The following is a 6402-nucleotide window of genomic DNA, read 5'->3' on the forward strand; positions in this document are numbered from 1 at the left end:
ATAAAATTATTGAAATATTTATGGCATGATCTCATAATATTAACAATATTATCTCCTTTAATAATAATGCCTAAGACATTCAACTTCCAAGATTGTATGAACTCACAGACCGCTATTACTACAAGAAGCACTACTTAAGAAATATCTAAATACATCAATTTCCTATCATATGCAAGAAGAAATCTTCCATTATAATCTCAAATAACACCTCCAATACTAACTTGATTATTGTTTAAAAGAGATGAATTAATAATAATTTCAACCCGACCATGGGGAGGGGGATACCAATGATTTCCATTCAGCTATTGGAGCAATTTAACATCCTAGGAATCCTTGATCAAATTATTCAATATATATGACAATAGCTTAGTTGCAGAAGTAGAGGAACAAGGCAATGGATTCCATGTTTATTCCGATTTCTGAATTTCCATGATTGATTTAGAATTGTGTAGTAAATTCTAGCCAATACAAGATTTACCGAAGACTTTTCTCCAACTCAGCCAAACATTCAGTCATTGAATAGAAAATATCTATACAAATACCCCAATGATTTTAATTTCAAATTATTTCTCACACTTTACAAGAATATGTTCAATGTTTTTAATTGCAATACGTCCTCGAGGATAATAGTAAGCTCATTTAGTCTATTTCAAACTTACTAATCATTTGTTGGAAATGTCTCTAAAAAAAATGTCATAAGTACACATGAACCCGAGGATTAAGCTTTACAAATTTTAACCATTTAAAATTATTATCTTCCACACACTAATCACTAGACAAAGACTTTTGGAAAGCTAAAGCCGTAATTATTTTACCTGTTATGGAATTTATGAACTCAGGCTGTTCTTAATTCAAGTTTTGCTTCTTATGTATATTTAGAAAAAGATCAGATAAATGATGTCGAAAAACATTGTTCAACTTATGTACTTCACATCCACCACTTTCATGCAGCTGAAAATCAACCTTCCAGCTAAATAAACTATGAGAATAAATCATTATAGGCCATTTTTGCATATTCATATCCCAAATCCACACATCCTTCATGATATCGACATTTCTACCATTAGCAAACTTCCATTTGATTATTAGTCTTAAACATTTTGTACATTCTACCAACATTTTCCAAACAATAAATGATCCTCTATGGATTTTTCCATCCATACATCATGTCCATATTTAGTAGTAATGATCCTTTTGAGCCAAGAATTTCAATTATGATGAAATCACCAAGCCAGCCTAGAATAAAGAAGATCTTATCTTGAGCTTGATGAGAACAATCCATATCCACTATTAGTAATTGGAAGACACAATTGGTCCCAATACACATAATGAATACCTTGTCATCCTTAAACTTTATCCACAAAAAATTCATACACATTTTGTCCAAATAATTTATCACCACTTTAAGCACCAAGGAGTTCATTAATATAAATGATTGAAGTTAAAGAAAAGAAGATTTGACAAGAGAAATTCTTTTAGCCAATGATAGAAATCTGCTTGCCCACATATTAATTTTATATAGAGCATGAGATAACATGTCATGAAAATCTGGCACAACAGTTATTCTCAAAATAGTTTTATTACCAAGATATGTAATTCCTTAACACGTTTATACCCCGGTTCAACAGATAATCTTCTATAAGGTGATAGGGGACATCCATGTCTATAACCAGATTTTGCATCTATCCAATATGTCCTTCCACCATTCACCAAAATAGAAAATCTTGGAATCATTACACATTGCATGATCCAATTGGAAAATTTAGGAAGCATTCCCATACATTTAAGCATATTTTTAAGAGAAAACCAACCCATACTATCGCATGTTTGCTCCATGTCTAGTTTTAAAACCATCAACCCTTTCTTAGCAGTTGAATATCTATATTTGTAAAGAGTTCCTTTGTTAACAAATAATGATCTAACATAGATCTTATAGGAACAAAAGTAACATACTCTTCCAATATATTATTACGAATTCACCACTTCAACCTATTAAGAATCATAAAAGCAGCTACCTTGTCAATTGTTTAACATAACCTAATTGGTTTGAATTTTCCAACCTCATTAGTATTCTTAATTTTTGGCACAAGCACAACCAAAGTATTTTACAAGCTCAATGGAAGGCATCCAAATTGATAAAAATTCATTTAAAGCATTCCATAAGTATTTCTTCACAATGCTCAAATAAGTTTTAATAAAGGACTGTGTATCCCCATCAAAACCTGGAGATTTGTTAAGGCCAAAATATCTCATGGCCTCCCACATTTCCTCCCAAGAAAAATTAGCTTCCAACATTGGATCTAAAGCACATTCAACTTTATTTTCCACATTAAACCAAAGCTAATTTTCTAAAGAGCACTTTCTCAATCTACATTATTGCTAAAAAAAATTTGGATAACATCCATCACTTCGTAATGTTGATCAACCATTCTTCCATCAGCATTTTAAATCTAAAAAATTCTATTAGCATTCCTTCCCGCCGATGTAAAAGCATGAAAAAAATCTCATATTCGAATCCCCTTGCCTTATCCTCCTAGCTTTAACTCTTTATCTCCACCACACTACAAGTCCAAAATAATACATAAAAATCATAAAGTTTGACCAAAGACTTTTTCTTGATCAAACCAAAATTTGTAAGAAAAACCTTAAGCCATATCCACCAAATTCTTTCACCCTAAAGTTCCTTCATTTAAAGAACCTAAGCACTTATCCCAACACACCTAAAATAGCCGATCTATGATCCTTAGCCCCTTGGATGAACTTGTTGATTAACCTTTGCATCCTAGTGCAAACACATAAAGTACGCCATAAAGTATACAATAATAAGAAGATTAACATCAATCCTTTATACCATTACGTGGGGTAGGCTACATGAATCTTTTTTCTCAATTCTGTCATGTTAAAAGTCAAATTCTCATATAAATCTAATAAAGAAAGATATTTTCTAATATTTTCTAACCAGTACTTTTTAAGTCTACCTATACCTTTCTTAACATAAGTCAAATTTAATACGTCTACTTTCCTAATCGCGTCATTACAACGTAACCATTTTATGTGACCAAACCATCTATGGCGACTCTCTCTAATCTTATCTTCCACTAGTGCTACTCCAACCTTTCCACGTATATTATTATTTCGTATCTTATCTCTAAGGGTAAAGCCACTCATCCACCTGAACACCTTCATCTCTACAACACTCATCTTAGTATTATGCTTCTCTTTTAGTGGACAACATTTAGCACCATAAAGCAGTGTAGGCCTCACTGCTATCTTATAAAATTTTCCATTAAGTTAAATGGGGACTTTTCTATCACACAACAAGCCCATTGTATCCCTCCACTTCAACCATCCAACTTGAATTCTATTGATAATATCCCCATCAATTTCACCATCACTTTGAACAAAATATCCAAGATATCTAAAACGCATAATCTTATAAATGACTTGATTGCCCAAAGTTACATTCCCTTTACTAGGTCTATTACTACTACAATTACACTCTAATTATTTAGTTTTATCAGATCTACTTAAATGAAAACCTTTAGACTCTAAGGTTGATTTCCATAATTCAAGTTTGCATTCAACTCCCTCTCTAGTCTTATCAGCAAGAAGAATATCATAAGCAAAAAGCATACACCAAGGTATATCCTCTTGCAAATGTCTAGTGAGAACATCCATGACAAAAGCGAAAATATGGGGCCTAAATTTGATCCTTGATGTAATTCGACTGAAATTGGAAAATACTAGGTAAAACCATCTTGTGTTTGAACATAAGTAATAGCTCAAACATACATATCATTAACGATTTGAATATAAGCATTATTAACTCCTTTTTTTCAAGAACTCTCCGTAGCATTGCTCTTAGAACTTTATATATGCTTTCTTTAAATCAATAAATATCATATTCAGATCCTCCATATTCTCTCTATATTTCCCTATCAAACCTCTCAATAAATGTATGGCTTCCATAGTCGACCTACCCGACATTAATCCAAATTAATTCTTCTCTAATTTGCATAATTTTTTGCATCACCTTTATTCATAAAAATTGGAATTTACACTCATTCTCCACTCATCTGGAATTTTTTAGTCTTCAAAATAGTATTAAAAATTTTAGAAAGTTAAGAAATTTCATCATCTCCTAAGCATTTCCATGCCTCCATTGGAATATAATTAGGTCCAACTACTTTTTAACACTTTATTTTCTTTAAAGCTTCTCTAACTTTGATTTTATTAATATGTCGATAAAAATATAAATATTTATTTTCAAATAGGGCTCTAAGGTCACAAAATTCAATCATATTTTCAAATTCTTAATTAAATCAAATCTACCACAAAAAGAGAAAGTAAAATGCCCAAGTAGACAATTCTTTTGAATAACTAAGAAGTTGTTGTTAAATAAATGCATCCTTTTATTCCCTATGAAAAGAGTAGTATATGAATACTTCATAGGAGAAGTTCGCTGTAGTGAAACTACTATTGAAATTTCTAAATAATAAACCAGTAAATCTTTGAAATAAAAAAAAAAATTGAAGATAATGTAGAGAATTTTAATAAAGCCACTAAAAAAATAATAAAATCATATGTGAAGCTGAAATGAGCGAAAGGTAAATCACCCAATGTATGAAATTGCATAATAGGATGAGTCCTAAATAGCTCACTCAGGCCACTAGAGAAGTATTTCATTGCAATAACAAAAAGGGCTAGAGAGAACGGATCCGCCTGACGAAGAACCTGAGATTATTTGAAGTAACCATGACTCTTAGAAATAATAATAATAGAGAAAGAAAAGTTTTCAATAGTAGTTTTAATGAGCCTAATGAAATAAAAAATACAATAAAATAAATTTAACATAGTGTAAATGAACTAACAATTCAAATTATCATATACTTTTGTGATATCATTTTAAAAATAATGTTTCCTCCTAATATTTTTGACTCAATATCCTGAACAATGTCTTAACCCAGCAAAACATTATCAAATACCTAACAACCTTCAACACTACATGTTTTCTCAAGTGAGATGATTTTAGGTAAAAAACAAAGCCAATCTTCTCATAAGAAGCATAACAATAAGGTTGTTGATAATGGAGCATCGGCTAATCGGTCTAAAATTGTCCCAAGAATTGATTGCATCTATTTTAGGCAATTGAACAATAGAGGTAGAGGTAAAAAATTTAGGATAAGAGTTTTCCTTAAAGAAATCCATGATATAAATAACAAAATCACATTTAATAATGGACCAGAACTTCTAAAAAATTTTTACGATAAACCCATAAGAACTAGCCATGAAATCAGCTTTCATACAACTAATGATAACCCAAATCTAATCCTAAGAGGGAACATAGGTAAGATCCTTAGAAATCGAAGAAATGTTCCACATTCAAATCATAAATTAAATCATTGTTAATAAAATTTTGAAAATAATCCATTGAAATGGTAGAAATCAACTAAAGAAGCTCAATAGAATTACCATCAGGAGTAATAATTTTATGACTATGGGTAGCAATTTTTTTTGTGAATATCAATATTATGAAAATAATTTATATTACTATCACCATCTATCAAGATCATAGAAGATACCTTTTTGTCTACCAAAGACTTCTTCTTTATCTTGATGTTTGAACAACTTAACCTAGCTCATTCAATAAATAAAGTTTCTCAAAAGAAGAACCCATAATATAATTTTTATTCATAATAGACACCAAATTCTAAGCCTCCAAAATGTTAGAGAAAGTATTTTTAAAAATGCATTTATTCCACAAGTTTAATTTCTACCTTAATCTCTTGACCTTCAACCATAATCTATTCATTCTGCCAACATTATCGAGAGGAAATAAAGGAGCATTCCAATTACTTTCCAAATTTCTTAAAAAAAGAATCAATAAGAAGCCAAATATTTTGAAATCTAAATGGAAGAGGAGTATTATCTTTAAGGAATGAAATTTTTAGGAGTGGAGAATGGTCAGATAATGTTCTTGTTAAATGCTCAAGGTGAGACATATAATAAGAAGACGAAATCTTGAAATCATGAAACATAATACGATTCAATGTTTGCCACAAGATTGATTTGTTCCAGGTAAATGCACTTATAGAAAAGCCAATATCTTGTACGTTTCAATTAAAAATAATATCATTAAAGTCTTTCATGTTATGAAAGTTAGGACGATTACCCCCAATTATTTCATTAGCATTAGACAGGGTACTGAAATCACCACAAGCCATCTAAGGTCCATTAACGCAAGAAGAAAAATTTGATAGACGTTTCAAAAGGTGTTTCCTCTTAAACCTAAAGAAAGAAGCACATACAAAAGATGCAAAATAAGAAAATTGAAGAAAATTAATGCTATTGTGAATAGTTTGGGGAAAGTCATCAATAATGTGTAAAGAACATTAGAATTTA

This window comes from Dendrobium catenatum, unplaced genomic scaffold (assembly GCF_001605985.2).
Source record: "Dendrobium catenatum unplaced genomic scaffold, ASM160598v2 fragScaff_scaffold_1646, whole genome shotgun sequence".
NCBI lineage: Eukaryota > Viridiplantae > Streptophyta > Magnoliopsida > Asparagales > Orchidaceae > Dendrobium > Dendrobium catenatum.